We start from the raw sequence: 21,356 nt of genomic DNA on the forward strand, positions 1-21,356 counted from the left end.
GTTTTTTTATGCTATTGAAAGAGCGGGCTGATGCAATTTAAGGACAGCAAAAAGACAAATGGAATGGACACTTTCCTTAGATCTACCTTAAAAACATTACTGACCAATCCTAGCAAAAAATGCTGTTATTGTTAATAAATAAATAAAAGTTGTTGAAATAAAGCTATAGCATATAACAAAATCAACTGACCAGTACTTGCTTCACATCAGCGTTGTTATAGTAAAACAAAAATAAAAATAATTGAAATAAAACTTATTTTAAGCTAAATAAAAATGATAAGGGCATACAAATTGATCTAAATGAACTGACTAACATTAACTGTTGCTGTCTAATCATTTTCACATTAGTGATGCTACTGTTAAATAAAACAAAATAAATTATACTATAAGATTAAAAAAAATATATTATTCATTACTAAAAAATTAATTATTTCATATGAGACTATAGAAGGCTGACTGTGAAAGCATTTGCATCAATTCTGATTCATTGTCTTAAATCATGTTATTGCATAACTTAACAAATGATTTACACTTTAAAATACCTTTTCAATATTCTTAATTAATTGTAGCCCACTTAAGAATATTAACCATTCACCCCAAAATATGAAAGCAGAAATTTATTATATAATTATATATTCATCAAAATGTATATTTTTTTTATCACTTCTTAATGAATGAGCTAATGAATGAGTATGGAGCTAGCACGATTTTTTTATCACATAACTTTATGGCCCTGATAAATGCTTACTAAAGAATTCTTTTTATTTACAAAGAAATGCAATGTGTTTTAAACAATGGGATAAGGACACACATCCCTGGATTCAAACCTGGATCTAAAACCGCTAGGCCACAGGTCTGACCTATCACCACTTTCAACAAGGTCATTGGTATTATTTAATATCAAAATTCACATCCATTTAAAGAGCTCAAACTCTTATTGTGCATCCAAAAAATAACAACGCATGCAATTAATACCTGCACATCTGGCATTCCCACAACATTCAGAAGTTTTCCCATGATGCCCTTCTGGCAAGTTGAGTTTGCCAGCAAAGTAATTTTAAATAACCAATTTGAGATCCGCTTTACCTCTCATCCAGCCTACTCTGAATTCTTGCACCCGTAAGCATTTTGGACCGGTGGTATTAAAAAACTAATATACAGAACTGACATTCTTGGCAGGGGCCTCATTTCCTTTTGTTTGCGTTTAAACGCATATACAGTTCCTCTACAGGAGGAAGAGTCCAGTCAGTCTGCGAATATGCTGACAACAGTTTGCTGCGAGCCTCCTCTGCAAATTTGATACATCATTGATCTTTCTATTAAATGAAAGCGAGAATCAATGAGGCAGGACCTCCTCGCCGACTGAGCAGAAGTGACGCGACGGAGATGGAAGGATCGAGCAGAGGAGGAGTAGAGGGGATGAGCACAAACAATCGTGTTTTAATGAGGAAATACAATCTTGATGCGTGCTGACACTCTTGACAAATGCACTGCTCTCATTCATAAAAACTATGAATCAAAATGATGAGCTTATAGATTGGAACCTGGTGCAGCTCGACCATTCTTGCTGGTTCATGTCATGCGTTATTTGATTTTGAACATTGACCAGACACACTTGTAAATTGGTGATGATGTATGATGGTTGAACCGCAGACAGACAAACTTCATAGCTACTAAACAGGGAGATTTAAAATATGTTTAACGCCAAATACACAGAGTTTAAAATAAGACAAAGTCTCATTGTGAGGCCTAAAGTCACAATTATAAACATTAAAAAGAACCCATTCTCACCTATACCTGATGTCACACTATTCTCTGTCTCTGATTGGCTGGCTAGATCAGTCTGGACGGGCTGAGGGAATATTCCAGTGATCATTCTGGCCATGAGCTGTTGCTCCACCCTAAGAGAGGGATGAAAACACAGTATGCTATGCTATGTTATGCTATGATGATGATAACATGATATTAGCAATCCAACCAATCAATACTTCAACTGATGCAACAAAAAATATAACCAAATTTAGGTCTGAACATTCAATTAGTAAGCAAAAAGTCAAGTAGTAGATCCAATGCTTTATCTAAAGTGACTTACAAAACATACATTTCAAACGGGAGATAAGTGCTCAATAAGGCCACATTTATTTGATTAAATACAGTAATATTGTAAAAAAGAAAAAAAAAGAAAAAGAAATGAAAAGACCTGTTTTCTATTTGAATATATTTTCAAATCTAATTTATTCCTATTATGCAAAGCAGAATATTTTTAGCATCATTACTCCAGTCTTCAGTGTCACACATTATCCTTTAGAAATCATTCTAATATGCTGATTTGGTGCCCGAGAAACATTTCCTATTATTATTAATGTTGAAAAGAGTTGTTCTGCCTAATATTTTGGTGAAAACCATGACATATTTGTTGTTGTATCTGTGCAGCAGATGACATTTGCACAGATAGTGGAGTCTCACCAATCTACCAGCCTGTTCTCCAGGGTTTCTCTCTGCCGGAGGGTGCTAAGGATGGGCTCGGTCAGAGGGGTGCACTGGGAAGGCTGTGGAGGAAACGCCAGGCCGTGATATCGAGCAGCTGGAGGAGACGGCTGCCAGTTGAGCTCTATAGGAGAGTCTGGAAGTCCACTGTTTGTTTCCTGAATTCAGAGTCTCAGCGGTTTTATGATATATATACTAAAACATATGGCTTTCTGAGAGACTTACTGACAATCCATTACAACAAAAATATCCCTGACAGCTTACTGGATCAGACATTGCATTTTCAACACCAATGACAGCAAATAAAAGCGCACACCGTGTACTGTGCGGTAATGGCAAACATATGTTAGTCTGTGTGCAGTTTCACAGCGGTCATTACAGTCTTAACAGAAAGGGAGGCTGGAGAGAAAGGGGGGTGTTTGTCTTGTATAATTCCATTGCTGGATCCGCGAGCCAGCTTTCAACATTTCGGTCATTGGTTTGGATAATGTTCAGATTCCTTTGGCCAGGACTCAGGGAGGTCTGTGTAAGGAGCAATTAGCTCATTTCCAGTGGCTGGCCGCCAGAGGAAAAAGAGAGAGAAATGCATCCTGCCAGTCGGGCGCTGAGCCCGTTTGAAGTTTATGGTTCCATCAGAACTGATCGAGCCAAAGCTGAGGCACTGGAGACTTAGAGGAATGACATTTTAGGAGCTGGCGATGATCCGTGCCTCCAGTCTAAGAGAGACGGAGCTTGTTCATCAGGGTCTAGACTTAAGTAGCTGTGGCCTTTATTTGATCACTGGGAACACTACAAGTGGGCCGAACACATGCCAGTCCTCGAAAAACTGCTTAACTATATGCAGCGCGCTTGAATTTTTATTGCTTGCAGTACTTGGAATACAGTGCAGTACTTCAATCTTAATTGCCATTTGAAAAATTACAGAGTCAAAATAAAAAGAGTCAGAAGGTCTTTTTATAGTCACACTACTGCCAGGAGACACAAGACACTAGATTTTTACATAATCTGAAGTAAATAGGAGTAATGTTTGCTCATGAAAAGCTCTCTTGCTGGGGTATTCTGGCAGGTTGCAAGTCTTTTCGATATTTCTGGTCTCTACATATACCATAGCTCAGGTCCCTCCTTCAGTGCAAGATTTATTCAATCTTTTTGTCATCCTCCAGGTAAAAACCACTTATTTAACAAGACACATCTGTAGCACAAATGGTGCAAGATTATGTTTAATACTTAGTGCTACTGTATATATTTGTTCAAATCTTGAACTTTAAGTATGAGCACTAATAATCAGTGATGCTTGCCTTTATACAATCACATAGAGCAGGGGTTTTCAACCAGGGGGCTGCAAGATGACTTCAAATTATTTCAAATAAGACAAAACCAGCTTTAAAATAAGCTAAAATAGATATTCAAGATGACAAATCAAGAAAATCAAGACGTAAAATGACAATATTTATTTTAATTTGCTCTGTCAGCAATTGTAGTTGTTAGTTCCTATGGTGTTGGAAAATCTAGATCTAGAAATTTTATGGGAATTTTTATGTCAAGCTCTAAAATATTTCATCAGGTAGAAACTCTTGAGAAATTGCTAACTGTGATTAAAAATGATTTATTTATTAAAATCTCAATCACAAACGACTGAAAAAATCATGTCAATTCAGTGAACACTGGAAAACATTCAGTATTCATTCATAACAATACATTCTATAATTATTGCAATTTTAATTATTTATATTCAATGTTTTTTATATATATATTGCCAATACTAGCAATTTTTATATTTTATATTTCATTTCTTTGTCCTCCTCCTCCCCCTCCTGCTACATCTCTAATAGTTGACGACTTTGCAACGTTTTTCATTAATAAAATTAAACACATTAGTGCACAATTTTCCACACCACAATCAGTCAAGCTCATATCACCAGCAAACATAAACTCATTTATATCCTTCTCTTCACTCTCTGAGACAGAAGTCTCAAAACTCATCCTTTCTAATCACCCTACTACTTGCCCGCTTGATCCTATTCCATCTCATCTCCTTCTAGCCATTTCTCCTGCAGTTGTAACTGCCTCATTCACATCATCAACACATCCCTCCACACTGGTGTTTTTCCCTCATCATTTAGACAGGCACGTATAACTCCACTACTTAAGAAACCCAACCTCAACCCATCTCTTTTAGAGAACTACAGAGCAGTTTCCCTTCTTCCTTTCATTGCAAAAACACTTGAACGAGCTGTGTTCAACCAAGTCTCTACATTTCTCACAAACAACAACCTCCTTGACAGCAACCAATCTGGCTTCAGAAGTGGACATTCAACTGAGACGGCCTTGCGTTCAGTTGTTGAAGCTCTAAGACTGGCAAGAGCAGAATCCAAATCTTCAGTACTTATCCTGCTTGATCTGTCCGCTGCTTTTGACATGGTTAACCACCAGATCCTCCTATCAACCCTACTGGCAAAAGGCATCTCAGGAACCACACTTCAATGGTTGAGTCTTACCTATCAGATAGGTCCTTCAAAGTATCTTGGAGAGGTGAGGTGTCAAAGTCACAACATATAACTACTGGGGTGCCTCAGGGCTCAGTTCTTGGACCACTTCACTTCTCTGTCTACATGGCATCATTAGGTTCTGTCATTCAGAAACATGGCTTTTCATACCACTGCTATAATGATGACACACAACTCTACCTCTCATTCCATCCTGATGATCCGACGGTTGCTATTCGCATCTCAGCTTGTCTAACAGACATTTCTTCCTGGATGATGGACCATCACCTTAAACTCAACCTTGCCAAGACAGGACTGCTTGTGGTTCCAGCAAACCCATCGTTTCATCACAATTTCACCATCAAGTTAGGCACATCAACCATAACTCCTTCAAAAACAGCTAGAAGCCTTGGATTTATGATTGATGATCAGCTGACTTTCTCAGACCACATTGCTAAAACTGTCCGATCCTGCAGATTTGCTTTATTCAACATCAAGAAGATCAAGCCCTTTCTTTCGGAAAATGCTGCACAACTCCTTGTTCAAGCTCTTGTTTTGTCCAGGCTGGATTATTGAAATGCCCTCTTGGCAGGTCTTCCAGCCAATTCTATCAAACCTTTACAATTAATTCAGAATGCGGCAGCAAGATTAATTTTTAATGAGCCAAAAAGAATACATGTCACACCTCTGTTTATCAATTTGCACTGGCTTCCAATAGCTGCTCACATAAAATTCAAGGCATTAATGTTTGCCTACAAAACTACCACTGGCTCTGCACCCATTTACCTAAATTTGTTACTTCAGACTTATGTGCCCTCTAGAAGCTTGCGTCCTGTAAGTGAACGTCGCTTGATTGTGCCATCCCAAAGAAGCATAAAGATCTATGTGTAAAGATCTCTAACACTAGCTTGCTCTATTCTTTTTTTATTCTATCTGTTTTCTTTTTTATTTATTATATTATTTAAAAATTCCATGCTATGTGTACTGTTAACCTATCTGACAGTTGTTATAGCAGTTATATATCATTGCTCTTTTTGTTGTTTTTGATTGCTTCCACTGTCCTCATCTGTAAGTTGCTTTGGATAAAAGCGTCTGCTAAATGAATAAATGTAAATGTCAATGTAATATATAGCCAATACTAGCAATTATTATATTTTATCATTTTAATATATTACCATGACTAGTTTGGGTAAATAAAAAAAGTTACCACAGAAATGAATATCACTTGAACTGAATATGGTCTTGGACAATATTCATTAGTCAAAAACACTGACATAGAGCCTCCAGTTTGCACCAAGTCTAAGTATTAAGCAAAAATGCACATAAGCTTTTTCCCAAACTTTTTTTATCAAAGTATCTCTAAGGAAAACCTCACAAAATCCAACCACTCAAATTCTAATGCCAAATATCTAAGAAAAATGAACACTTCTGGCTCATTGCTGCAAATATAATTTTCTGCCATCACAAAACCTCTGTTAACCAGAGATCAGGTCAAACCAGGCTTCATCTGTGGATGATGTTCCCTTACAGAACAGAAGGGGTCACTGTGGAACAGCTCATGTGATTTGGAGCGCAAGCCCCCTCCATAATTCCTTATTCTCATTATAAAAACTATTTTTCCCAGTGCCTTCCATAAAAGCCTGTGAGAACAGCACAGATTTGCCTACCTCCACCTCCCGCCTAATGACTGCTTTGCTCTTTTGGTGTTAACTGATGCCTTGCCCTTGTACGACCGAGCGACAGAATCGGCCTAATGCCCAATACGCCGGGTGTCCTGTGCTTCTTGTTAGCGGTATATATAAGGGGCTTATGTCTCTGCGTGTATGCTTGAGCGAGCCGTGATGTGAGCAGAATTCCTGAACGGAACAAAGACTAATATCGGCGATACAGCACCAAACCCCCACGATATCAATTCACTGAAAGGCCAATTTAGCTGTGTGTATTGTAATTAGATTTTTTCCCAACCCATGAATGATATTTTAAACTCTCATTCATTCTCTGATCTTCGTTAATTAAAGAAAACTTTATTCTCTTTCACCCTCTGGCTCAGAAAATCTCATTATTGGAACACTCAGCCATTGATGGCCAATATTTCTGTGTAGGTGAAGACGTGGAGAATGGGCATTTGTAGCTGGGTCAAAATGCAAATGGAAATGAAGTAGGAAACCGGGGATGATACCCTCAGGGTGGACACCAGGTTGTGAAATGACCTTTACATTATGAGTGAATGTGTGGGTTGAAATGTGCTTTTAATTGAATGTACCTGGCTGATGTCGGCTACAGCCAAGAAACTGGTTCTGGGAAAGATATTTTCCTCCTGATGTTCACCAGCGTGCAGTTCTTCGGTGGCCTGGGAGGCAATGATACAGAGACATAGGTCAGGAAGCAATGCAGTGTCTGGAAATGACAAAATTCATCAATGGCTGGGGAAATTACAAAGTTGTACGTGTATGAGTTAATATAATAATGACAGGCTGAGACATATATGATACTTGATCACAAAGTAGGGTAGAGTGGATTTAAAGTCACCACGAAATGGAAATTCATCTGTAATAGATCATAATGTTATTGATCAAATTTACTCGGATGTACGTCAGTACTAAAGAAAATATGTTGTTTTCTTTAAAGTTGTCATGAAATGAAAGTACAGTTCACTCAAAAATTAAAATTCTATCATCACCCGCAGGCTTTTCTATGAGACCTTTGAAAAATGACAGAAGAATTACAGTCCAGATAAAGCTATCGTATGACCACGCACAAGTCATGGGGATTACATTTATTGTGCCAGTATGGTGTTTTTTTTGGACCTTGACAGCCCACAATCATTTTAGGCTTCCATTTGTATGGAAAAGAGGAGCATGAAAATTCTTCAAAACATCTCCTTTTGTGCTCCACTGAAGAAAGAGAGTCATACAAGTTTGGATTAAGATGAGGGTAAGAAAATGTTAACAGAATTTGTCCTTTATAAGTGAACTACTGTAAAAAAAAATAATAATAACAATAATTCCTTCATGTCCTAAAATAGCTTGAATCCTCAAACGGCAGTGGTCGCAGACATGACACTGATCACACACACACAGACACACAATAAAACCCTGTCTCATCAACCGATGTGATTTTCTCTGATCTTATAAGAGACATTCAAGGGGGTGTCCTTACAGGGTATCCTTACAAAGATTCAATGAATCATTCAGTGCAAGGACAAAAACTGCAATTGTTTAAGAGGTGTGTGTGTGTGTGTGTGTGTGTGTGTGTGTGTGTGTGTGTGTGTGTGTGTGTGTGTGTGTGTGTGTGTGTGTGTGTGTGTGTGCGTGTGTGTGTGTGTGTGTGTGTGTGTGTGTGTGTGTGTGCGTGCGTGCGCGCAAGTGTGTGTGTGCGCGCAAGTGTGTGTGAGAGAGAAAATCACGCATCAGTTTTTCAGGTCTTTGGCTCATGCAGCTAAGCCGTGTCTCCATGGTAACAGTGAGAGCTGGTCTGATCATGTGAATGAGAGTACAAGAGTGCTGAGTACAAGATAGAGATAGTGTTATAAACCATGTTTCTATTGAAATGCCCTGCTAACGCACTAAAATTGTAAAACAACATACCCTAAAACAACATACAGAACTAGATTAGATTAGATTCAACTTTATTGTCACTGCACATGTAGGTACAAGGCAACGAAATGCAGTTAGCATCTAACCAGAAGTGCAATAAGCAGTAAGTACAGAATATACAAGGTCTATAATATGTACAATAACTATACAGATAAGTATTATGGACATAATTTACAGATTTTAAATACTATTAGCATGATATATAGATAGGTGTACTATGAACATACTATACAGATGGATTATGTAAAAGTGTATGTACACTATAGGCAGAATTATGAACATAATTTACAGTATTGCAATGGACAGTAAAGTGCATCGAAAATATTTCAGTGTGCAAATGGATTATACAGTGTTCCTGGATGAACAGACAGTAGTGCAAGTAATAACAAGTTACTGTTTTTTTGCTTGTTGTGAATAAATAAATAAATCAGTCAGAGTGTTGAAGAGGGGGAGGAGTCTATGTGTGTGGTGTGGGGGGGTGTTGAGGGGTGTCAGAGGGCAGAGTTCAGCAAGGAGACAGCTTTAGGGAAAAAGCTGTTCCTGAATCTTGTGGTCCTTGTCCGGAGGCTCCTAAAGCGCCTCCCGGAGGGCAGGAGGTTAAACAGTCTATGGTCAGGGTGAGAGGAGTCCTTGAGAATACTTCGAGCTCGTCGTAGACAGCGTTTCCTCTGGATGTCCTCAAGAGCAGGAAGTGGTGTCCCTGTGATGCGTTGGGCAGTTTTCAGCAGGTTATTGTCAGCGCACCATGGAGTGGGTGTGGCCTGACCGAACATGCTGAGGCCTGTTGGTCAGAAAGTCCATAATCCAGTTGCAGAGGGAGGTGTTAATGTCCAGGTCTCCAAGTTTTGTGGTCAGCTTGGAGGGAATGACGGTGTTAAATGCTGAACTGAAGTCAACAAACAACATCCGTACATATGTGTTGTTATTGTCCAAGTGTGTGAGTACAGAGTGCAGCACTGTGCATACTGCATCCTCTGTGCTCCTATTTCTGCGGTAGGCAAATTGGTGTGGGTCCAGTGTGGGTGGGAGGCAGTCTTTGAGGTGTGCTAGGACCAGTCGCTCAAAGCACTTCATAATGATGGGTGTGAGTGCTAGGGGGCGATAGTCATTGAGGCACGTTGGGGAGGAGTGTTTCAGTATTGGCACAATGGATGTGGACTTAAAACATGTTGGCACAGTTGCTTGGGTGAGGGACAGGTTGAAAATGTCTGTGAAGACCCCTGTAAGCTGCTCTGCACATGCCCTAAGCACACGTCTAGGAATGCCATCCGGGCCAGCAGCCTTGCGTGCATTGATCCGGCTCAGTGCAGTGTGGACATCTGTGGAGGTGAGTTTGAGAGGTTGGTGGTCTGCTGAGGCTGAGATTTTGGTGGCCGTCTCCTCCCTGTCGCTGTTGAAGCTAGCATAAAAGTCATTTCGCTCGTTAAGGAAGGACACGTCCGTGACCGTTGCTTGACTTGTAGTCACTGATGATCTGTATTCCCTGCCACATGCGTCGGGGGTCAGAGTTGGAAAAGTGTTCCTCTACCTTCAGCTTGTAGCAGTACTTGGCCTTTTTCATGCCCCTTTTCAGGTTAGCCCTGGATTTACTGTAGGCCTGAGCGTCATCTGACCTGAAGGCAGTGTTGCGGGCTTTCAGCAGAAGTCGCACCTCCTTGTTCATCCATGGCTTCTGATTAGGGTATGTTGTTATCTGTTTTTCTGTTGTTACACTGTCAATGGTGGAGTTGATGTGATCCAGTACAGAGGAGGTGTAGATATCAATGTCCGTGTGAGAGCCACAGGCAGCCTGAGAATCAAACATACTCCAGTCAGTGTGTTGAAACCTGTCTTGAAGTAAAGAGTCTGCTCCAGTTGACCACACTTTGATGGTCCTTACTGATGGCTTCACACGGTTGATGAGCTGTGAATACTTAGGGGTGAGAAACAAAGAAAGGTGATCAGACTGTCCGAGATGGGGGAGGGGGGTCGCGATGTAAGCTCCATTAATGTTTGTATAAGCATGATCCAAAGTTTTGTCTCCTCTGGAGTGGCAGGAAACATGCTGGTGAAATTTGGGGAGTACTGTTTTTAATTTGCAGTGATTAAAATCACCCGCGACAATAAAAGCAGCCTCTGGGTGTGCAGTCTGTTGTTTACTAATGGCTGCATGAAGTTCGTTCAAAGCAAGCTTGGCATTAGCATCCGGTGGAATATAGACTGCGGTTATTATGGTGGAAGTGAACTCCCGTGGCAGATAAAAAGGTCTACATTTAACCATGAGAAACTCTAGGTTAGCTGAGCAGTGTCTCCCAACAATGACAGTGTTCGTACACCAAGCTTTGTTGACATAAATGCACAATCCACCACCTCTTAACAAAAACTACCAAATTTTGTTACAAGTGTGAGTGCATCATATAATAATTGCTGTTAATAGAATTCATCATCTGTATGAATTGAATAAACATTCGTAACCAATATAATTTATAGAGTTGAATTATATGGTTTTATCCTAGATAGTCAATGAAGACATTTTTGTTGCATTTGTTGCATCCAATTATTACACAACTCTCAGTGTTGTGAATTCTTTCCTTTTAAGTTTAAGAGTTGTGATCTGTGTTATATTTCAGTAATGACTTGCGTAAATAACGTAGTGCAGTATTCATAGTATGTACGGTTGTAGCGTGACCGGTTATTCACTGTTGCTTCAGCACGGCAGTCACGCCACGCGCTCTCGCTCAGGTGCAGCGTTTATGTGCAAGGAAAGTGTGTGATAAAGTATGTTACTTCAATATATATTGGTAATTACCTAGATTATTACAGTATACCACAATCGTGTTAACTTTAACAGTGTTTATGATGTTATTGATGTTTAGCGATCTTTTTGAGTGTAATTTGATCCTGTTTAACGAGCGGTTTAGCCCGCTAGCATCGCAGCGTGCATTGTTCATGTTAACAATTTTATTACATTGAAGTGTAACATTTCATGGTGATACTACCTTCCAGCAGCTATTATTACTAACTTCTGTATTTATGATACATTCTCATTTCTATATATGTTTTATATTTCGTTGTTGTAATTTTACTAAGCAGATTATACTCACAGATATATTGTTGATACATTTCTCAGTTAATATTCTACATATCAGCGCATTTGACAGTTTTTTATTATAGAGTTTGTTATATGTTGAGTTATTGGTAATATGTGAACAATGAGTATTTATATCTGTTGTTTTATTTATTTCAGAAACTACCTCAAATACACTAACATGTGTGTTAGGTCACATCTTGTGCAATAAATCATCAAAATGAATATGATGACTCCGACTCCTTGACAAGAGTTCTGCAGCGGTCAATAACTATTAACCAGCATTCAGTGGGGCAATCCCCAACATTGGTCCTTCGAGCCGGATCTATTGACTAATGCAGTGATGTCATTAAAAGAGCAAGCCACTTCTCTCCCCCAAACTGAGACGTCAGACAGACCCTCACGGCATCGTCGCACACCCAAGCATCTGGAAGAGTATCATGTTGACTATGGCCATCACCGACCTGCTCTCTCCTCCCCACCCACAGAAGAGGTACAAGCGGAGCAGAGAGGAGCAGCAGCCGCAGTGGGCCTAGCTAGTCAGTCACGAACAGTCTCCAGCCAAGGTGAGCATCCAGACACAAGCTCCATGGATTTGTTGAGCATGAGTTCATTGAGGAAAATGTTGAAGACTATTTCTGACAAAGAGAAGGATGAGGCTACTGATATGGCTGCACTTCACAGTAAACTTCAACAATATGAAAAACGACAGCGTCGGCGTAAAGAGCTGATGGAACATATCACGTCGTTCTTGAGGGAAGAAGAGGATGAGGAGGATGATCAAAGTGGAAAGCCCACAACACCACCAGTACGATCCCCTTCAGTAACTTCTCCACATTTGCCTCCCTCAAGTCATACTACTCCATCACAGTCACCTGACATTGATCTACCTACCCAACGATGTGTGAGTGACATGCAAAAGAATGCATGTAAATCTCCTGCGGAGGCTGAGGACTTTAACTCTGGATTTGTTCCAATATGTCCAGTCAGTTCAATTCCCTTGTATTCACCAGTATCATCTGGAACCATACCTACTGTTTCGCACCAACAACAACCTGCCACAAGAGCAGAGACTGTGCCACCTCTGTTTACGAAGCACTCCCTCATTTATGATGCTGGAAAAGCCTTTCAACCTCAAGTGCAGCCACCTTTAATGGCACCTAAGCCAGTCTACCAGCACCTTGGCAGGGTCACCTTCACAACAACAGTTTACTGCTCTGCCTACCGCAAGTTTTGCGACTCCTCATTATACTCTTATGACTCCAGCAGCATCAGTCTCTCAAACCCAGTCTAGAGTTCCAGTTATGACACTAAATCCTCCTGCCTTTGATACTCCCTCTCTGCAGCCATTTAATAAAGCACTGAATCCAACTGAATACTTTGTGCCTCAACGCCCTTTGCATGCTGCCCGAAGATTCCTGATTTTGTGAATGACAATGAAAGGGAATTTGCTAACCTGAAGTTAGCACTGGACAACCTTCTTGAACCGCATGCAGAGCTAGATGAGAAATACAAGTACCATATTTTGCTGGAGCACCTCAAATTGCCCGAGGCACAGATGATTGGCCAGTCTTGTCGCCATCATCTATATCCATATTCAGCAGCTATGCAAGCCCTTCAGTTGCAATATGGTCAACCACACCAACTGGCTCAGGGCGAAATAGCAGCAATCCTCACAGCCCCAGAGGTCAAACCAAATGATGCTCACAGCTTCCAGAGTTTCGCTCTTCGTGTACACCTCTTAGTGAGTATGCTTTTGTCGTTGGAGGGTACCAGAGGGATGGAGTTGAACTGTTGTTCACATGTAGATCGTTTACTCAGTAAGCTGCCCAAGTACTTAAGAGATGGCTTCATAGAGTTTCTCCAGCTGTATTACCCGTATTAACCCGTACAACCTACAAGACTTTGCTGGATGGCTCCAAGTCAAGGCTCAGCAACAGCGACTTTCCAGTAGGTTAGTGCAACGTTACCAGTATGAAAGAGCACCCAGTAGTTCAAAGGAGAAGAATGCAGCTAAAGCGAAAAGCCAAAGTACAACCTTGTTTCATGGTGTATCACCCACAGAGACTAAACCATCCTCCAGTCCTAAGGTGTCTTGGAAAAGAACATCACCCAAAGTTATCTGCCTATTCTGTGGCAGCAAAGATCACTACATCACTCGATGCAGTAGTATCAGAGAGCAGCCTGTTGCTGAACTTTGCAAGTGGATTTCGGAGGAAAAGCGCTGCTGGAAATGTGCTCGTTCCCATGCTCCCGAGACCTGTAATCTAAAGAAACCCTGCAGTGACTGTGGTGGTATTCACCTTCAAGTGCTTCATGGTGTGGCCCAAAGTCATACAACTAACACATCATCAGCTAACTCTGAGAGCCGTATCTACCTCTTACCATCAATTGCATCAGGCAGAGTCCTTCTGAAGGCTGTACCAGTGCTGCTACATAACAAATCAAAGACATTTGAGACTTATGCTATACTAGATGATGGAGCACAGCGCACCATGATCCTGCCCACTGCCGTCCAGCAACTCCAGCTGAAAGGCGAACCTGAGACTCTAGCCCTTCGCACTGTCCGACCAGACACTACTCACCTCAGTGGCAAAAAAGTCACCTTTGAAATCTCTCCAAGAACTAACCCAGAGAAACGTTATCAGGTGTTAGGAGCATTTACAGCTTCTGGTCTTGATCTGGTAGAACAAAAATATACCCAGTTCAGGCTCTTCGGAGACGGTATGCACATCTAAGGGAAGTTCCACTACAGCCATTTCACAAAGTGCATCCGCTTGTACTCATTGGTTCGGACCAAGTTCATCTCATTACTGCCAAAGAGCCAATTCGTCAAGGCACCAAAGGCGGTCCAGTAGCTGTCCATACAGCTCTTGGGTGGGCTCTCCAAGGAGCAGTAATGTGTACCACAGACCAGGCACCAGTGCAGCAATGTTTCTTTATCTCCACAGCTCACACAGATGATCTTCTTTACAGAAATGTGGAAAGGTTATGGCAACTGGACGTATTGCCCTTTCGCAATGAGAAGCTGGTGGTCCGGTCCAGACAAGATAACGAGGCTATGCAGCTGCTTGAGTCTCAAACGCGGCAAGTCAGTGTACAGGGTGTACAACGTTATGCCACCCCACTTCTGTGGAAGAAAGATGCCCTTAAGCTCAAGGGATCTATGCAATCTGTTCTTGCCAACCTAAGGAGTATTGAAAGGAGACTCCAGAAAGACCCTGTGAAGGCCTCAATCTACTCAGGAGAGATTGCTAAACTCATTGAAGCAGATTATGTAGCCAAACTGAACCAAAAGGAAGTTGCCCAGGCAGAAGAATCATGGTACCTGCCCCACCATCTGGTGAGCCATAACAATAAACCCAGACTGGTTTTTAACTGTTCATTCAAACACCAGGGTCTTTCTCTTAACAATCAACTCCTGCCTGGTCCTGCCCTTGGACCATCACTGTTGGGCGTCCTGCTGAGATTCAGACAGCATCATGTGGCTGTAAGTGCAGATATTAAGGGCATGTTCCATCAGGTTCGTCTCTTACCAAAGGACAGACCCTTTCTCCGTTTCATTTGGAGAGACCTGCAGAGCGAGAACCCTCCAGATGTGTATGAATGGCAGGTCTTACCATTTGGTACAACAAGCAGTCCATGCTGTGCCATCTTCGCTCTGCAACATCATGCTCATAATTCTGAAGCCCAATATCCAGGGTTACAAGAACTAGTACACCAGAGCTTCTATGTGGACAATTGTCTCACAAGCTTTCATACTATTGCTGCAGCCAAACAAACAGTGGATCAACTACGCAGCATGTTAGCAAAAGGAGGATTCGACCTCAGACAGTGGGCTAGTAGTCACCCAGCCGTGATCGCTCATCTTCCTACTGAAGCCTGCTCCTCCGCTACAGAGCAGTGGTTGGTCCAAACCCATGTTGACCCAATGGAGCCCACATTGGGACTTCTGTGGAACTGCGCAACTGATAGCCTTGGCTATCATTACCGGCCTATTGAGCATGCAGCCCTGACAATGAGAGCAGCCTACCAGGTGCTGGCATCTCAGTATGATCCATTGGGGTTCATACTACCATTTACCACAAGGGCTAAGGTAATCATCCAACAGTTGTGGGCGAAAAAGAGAGACTGGGATGATCCAAATCTACCGCCAACCCTTAAGGCGGCCTGGATAATTTGGGAGAGTGAGCTAGAACATCTCAGTGCAGTATCCATTCCTCGCTGTTACCTAACGGCCTTCACAACTCCAGCAGAACAGAACATTTCCCTCCATGTGTTCTGCGACGCCTCTGAAAAAGCTTATGGGGCAGTGGCATATTTTGCAATTCAATCCGACAGTGTCATTCACGTTTCTTTCATAATGGCCAGATCGAGGGTTGCTCCAAAGAGGCAGCAGTCTATGCCTCGTCTGGAGCTTTGTGCCGCCTTAGCTGGAGCACAGCTAGCCAAACTGGTGAGGAATGAGACAACTCTCTCCATCAGTCAGACAATCCTATGAACAGACTCCTTGACTGTGCTGGAATGGATCCAATCAGACTCCTGTTGATATAAAGTGTTCGTCGGAACCCGAGTCTCCGAGATACAGGAGCTAACTGATCACAGATCATGGAGGTACGTGAATACACAGGACAACCCCGCTGACGACATAACACGAGGGAAATCGCTCCAAAGTATGGCTGAGCCTAGTCGCTGGAGTCAAGGACCTCCATTCTTGAAACAGAGCGAAGAACACTGGCCTAAAAAAAACAGAACTCACCCAGTCAGAGGGAGTATCCGAATTAAAAGGGCTTCCAAGTTACTGCCTAATAGCATTTGACATTGTCTCCAACCTCCCTGATTCTACCCAGTTCAAATCATGGTGTGAATTAGTAGAAGCAACTCGACGGGCCTGTCATGGGGCGGCCACATCGGATTGTGCATCCAGTGAGCCTATAACAAGTAAAGAGGCAGAAGCTGTGCTGATAAGAGCATGCCAACTCCAGAGCTTTCCTGAAGAAGTTGCTGCCCTCAAGGCAAAGAAACCAGTTCCTGCACACAGCCGATTAGTCAGTCTTGCTCCAGAATGGGATCCACTGAAAAACATGATAAGAGTTGGAGGCAGATTAAGAAGGCTAGCAAACTCAGACCCAGAACAAATCCACCCTATTGTGCTGGACCCAAGACACGCAGTAACAAAGCTCCTTATCAAAGAATTTGATGAGCGTCTGTTACACCCGGGAGCAGAAAGAGTCTACGCTGAAATAAGGAGACAGTATTGGATTCTTAGAGGGCGGCAGGCCATAAAGTACCATCAGCTACACTGTCTGTCCTGTCAGCGATGGAGAGCTCAGCCAAAGGTTCCACAAATGGCAGATTTGCCACCAGAACGTCTCCGATTGCTCTGTCCACCTTTCCACTCAACTGGTGTCGACTACTTTGGCCCTAACCTGGTCAAAATAGGGAGAAGAAATGAGAAACGCTGGGGACTAATCTTCAAATGTCTTACAACTAAGGCAGTACACATTGAGCTCCTCAATTCAATGGATGTAAATGCCTTCCTTCTTGCACTCCGCCGGTTCATAGCCAGAAGAGGTAAACCACACGAGATCCGTTAGGATTGTGGCACCAACTTCCGGGGAGCTGACGGAGAATTATGGGAAGCTTTCTCAATTATGGAGCCAGAACTCAAAGTTCAGCTTTCAGACTATCAAATTAGCTTCATGTTCAATCCACCTAGTGCTCCACACTTTGGCGGAATATGGGAGCGTGAAGTCCGTTCCATAAAGAATGCTCTCCAGGTGGCTCTCGGAACGCAAGCTGTCACAGAAGATGTTCTGTCCACAGTCCTAGTGGAAGTAGAAGGGATCCTCAATTCGAAACCATTAGGATATGCCTCATCAGATGTTGCTGACATGGATCCGATTACTCCTAATATTCTCCTTATGGGGCGGCGGGATGCATCACTGCCTCAGGTGGCATACGCTCCAGGAGACATTGGGCGACGGAGATGGCGGCACTGTCAGAACATGGTGGACCAGTTCAGGGTTAACTTCACTAGAAACTACTTGCCTACGCTCCAGACCCGACAGAAGTGGCATAAAGCTTCAAAGAACCTGGAAGTTGACTCTGTCGTACTGATTGTGGATCCGCAACTCCCAAGAGCTCAGTGGCCCATAGGCAGAGTTCGAAAGACATTGCCCAGTAGTGATGGATGTGTACGGACTGCTGAAGTTGTCGTTAATGGTAAAGTTTACACCAGACCAGTTGCCCGCCTGATAGAGTTACCTGCTTTAGAAGGTAATACCAAAGACATTTAGAGAATTCCCTTTATTACCCATTTGCTGCTCAAATGTGGGGGCGGCTGTTGTGAATTCTTTCCTTTTAAGTTTTAGAGTTGCGATCTGTGTTATATTTCAGTAATGACTTGCGTAAATAACGTAGTGCAGTATTCATAGTATGTACGGTTGTAGCGTGACCGATTATTCACTGTTGCTTCAGCACGGCAGTCACGCCGCGCGCTCTCACTCAGGTGCAGCGTTTATGTGCAAGGAAAGTGTGTGATAAAGTAAGTTACTTCAATATATATTGGTTATTACCTAGATTATTACAGTATACCACAATCGTGTTAACTTTAACAGTGTTTATGATGTTATTGATGTTTAGCGATCTTTTTGAGTGTAATTTGATCCTGTTTAACGAGCGGTTTAGCCCGCTAGCATCGCAGCGTGCATTGTTCATGTTAACAATTTTATTACATTGAAGTGTAACATTTCATGGTGATAATACCTTCCAGCAGCTATTATTACTAACTTCTGTATTAATGATACATTCTCATTTCTATATATGTTTTATATTTCGTTGTTGTAATTTTACTAAGCAGATTATACTCACAGATATATTGGTGATACATTTCTCAGTTAATATTCTACATATCAGCGCATTTGACAGTTTTTTTATTATAGAGTTTGTTATATGTTGAGTTATTGGTAATATGTGAACAATGAGTATTTCTATCTGTTGTTTTATTTATTTCAGAAACTACCTCAAATACACTAACATGTGTGTTAGGTCACATCTTGTGCAATAAATCATCAAAATGAATATGATGACTCCGACTCCTTGACAAGAGTTCTGCAGCGGTCAATAACTATTAACCAGCATTCAGTGGGGCAATCCCCAACACTCAGAGATACTTGTTTCTGAACGGTCAATCAAAACAGTGCTTTTTTTGGTTTGGTCTGAATATCGTTACACCCCTATCTTTAACATTAAAATAGAAATTTTAATCGTAACAATATTTCACAGTATATAAAAAACGAATCTGTATTTTAGTCACATAAATGCAGCCTTAGTGAGCATAAGAAGCTGCTAATTTTTCAACAAAAAAATTATGACCCTAAAATTAGTAATGTAGCTGTGCTAGTTTAATGGTTTAATGTCTCTCATAAAAACATATAATATAATATAATATAATATAATATAATATAATATAATATAATATAATATAATATAATATAATATAATATAATATATGACTTCAGAGGGCTTGAAATACTGTGCATGAATCCACTTTTATTATATTTTTATGGTGCTTTTTGGGACCTTCACAGTCCCTGTCCTTTTTCACATTTCGTGTCCCACATATAAAATAAAGTCCTACAGGTTTGGAAGGACATGAGGGTGAGTAAATGATAGAATTTTATAAAAAATTTTGGTGAACTATTAATTTATATCTGTAAGGTCTACAAAAATCATTCTACCACAATATTTTGTCAAAGAACAACATTGGGTTCTTTAAAAACATGAGGCAGTGGTGACTGCAATGCACTCAAAAAGTTTACAAAGAACACGAACACTGTGAGACTTAGTCATATTTAATTCCCTCTGTTTGACAGGCCTCTGGCCTGGTGGGAGTAATGTGTATGATTCAAAGTGTGTCGGTAGGATCTGTGGGTTTGTGTGTCTGTCCTTTCCCGTGTCTTTGTGTGTGTGTGTGTGTGTGTGTGGGTAGAATCTGGGGTCTGCCAGTCTGATGAGTCATGGGCATTAACTGGGCACAGACAGAGTGCTGAATGCAGCCGTGTTGAGCTTTAGACCAGAACACCTCTGCTGAGCTGCATCAGGCACAGGATCTGAGAGGAAGACATATGTGTTTGCACCCGTTTGTAAACTATCTAAGTCTATTGCTTTAACAAAAACACGCAAAAGCATTATGATAAAATACACTGTGATAAATCTTGTTTTCCCAACAACAATAGTAATAAAATAAAAAATAAAAAAAGATTCTTCACACAGCTGATAAAGTATCTATCTATCTATCTATCTATCTATCTATCTATTTATCTATCTATCTATCTATCTATCTATCTATCTATCTATCTATCTATCCATCGTTCTAGCTTTGATCTACAGTAGCTATCGTTATATATATATATATATATATATATATATATATATATATATATATATATATATACACACACAAGCTTGATTAAACATGATAGTTTATTTACAATATTCTAAAAACAGTCTAAAGCTTTATTAAAAATATATATATATTTTTTTTTTTTATAAAAATATATGTTTATTTATATATATATATACACATAAGCTTGATTAAACATGATAGTTTATTTACAATATTCTAAAAACAGTCTAAAGCTTTATTAAAAATATATATATATTTTTTTTATAAAAATATATGTTTATTTATATAGAAATGCATTAGGTTTTAAAATGTGTTCATTTTAATTATAAAATTATATTTTTGATGTGATTAATTGTAAACTCAGCCTCAATTCACAGTCAAAAGGAAACCACAAATTAACTTCACAGATTCTAGCCTGAAGAAATGCGTATATATGCTTACTTCCAGAGAGCTGTAACGACTGCTCTGATGCTAACATCAGCAGACCACAGAGAGGCTTTGTCCTCGCAGACGCTTGCTCAGAATCTGCTAACGAACCCACAGAAAACGGGGCTGCATCTGTTGCCTAGCAACCAGATGTGAATGGCTGAGGTTGGGATTGGAGGAGTACGAGCAGAAAACGCTGCCGGCAAAAGCCCCCCCTCAAACATTATACATACAGCTCCATACACACACGCAAACGCATACACCTCATCCATCTTCATCCGCTCGGGCAGGTTTTGAGAGCACAAACGCACAAGCATGCATGGCTTGGCAAAAATCAATGGCAGTTCGATGAGAAATGGAACAAAACTGGAACAAAACCGACCCTTATAGCAGTATAGCATGCTGGAGCACAGCCAAAATCTAATGGCATAATATCCATCCAAGACCAACTGGTGTATGAACACACAAGCAAATGTGCATGTTACATGACGTATTTTCTGGATGTATGATAAATCTAAAGGTCTGCAGAAGTATTAACCATTGCTTTAGTACAAAACTGAGACTGAAATATGGAGAAGTGCTACTAAGGCCAACAGAACTTTTTCATTTTCAAATAATAAGGTTCGACTTAGTGTAGTTGGTCATTTGGGTTTTACATGGGTTGAAGGTGGAGGAAGGATGGTTTTGGCTTGAATCAATGACATACACCGAGCACTCTCAATGTTCACACCAGCCTGGACCTGCAAACAAAACACAAATACATTTTATTAAAAACAGCATGTTGAACAATACACATTGAGCTTGCAATAGGAAAGTGAAAATCTGACTAACAAAATATATATGAAGATAAGCATATACTAACTCTTAGGAGTGTGATTTTTGCA

General features: G+C 40.8%; 1 long non-coding RNA gene across 2 annotated transcripts; it reads right to left on the reverse strand.

Annotated features, from left to right (window-relative positions):
- Positions 1 to 765: 765 nt before the first annotated feature.
- LOC132111355 (uncharacterized) lies at positions 766 to 21,077 on the reverse strand. Of its 2 annotated transcripts, XR_009424790.1 has the most exons (5): positions 20,488 to 21,077; positions 7,237 to 7,323; positions 2,713 to 3,196; positions 2,467 to 2,634; positions 766 to 1,901 (listed from the first exon to the last, which is right to left on the reverse strand). It is a non-coding gene; the product is annotated as an uncharacterized LOC132111355 (long non-coding RNA). The 2 variants fall into 2 exon arrangements; XR_009424789.1 differs by having other exon boundaries at positions 2,467 to 3,196.
- Positions 21,078 to 21,356: the final 279 nt, after the last annotated feature.

The sequence above is a fragment of the Carassius carassius genome, chromosome 31, assembly GCF_963082965.1.
Source record: "Carassius carassius chromosome 31, fCarCar2.1, whole genome shotgun sequence".
Classification (NCBI taxonomy): Eukaryota; Metazoa; Chordata; class Actinopteri; order Cypriniformes; family Cyprinidae; genus Carassius; species Carassius carassius.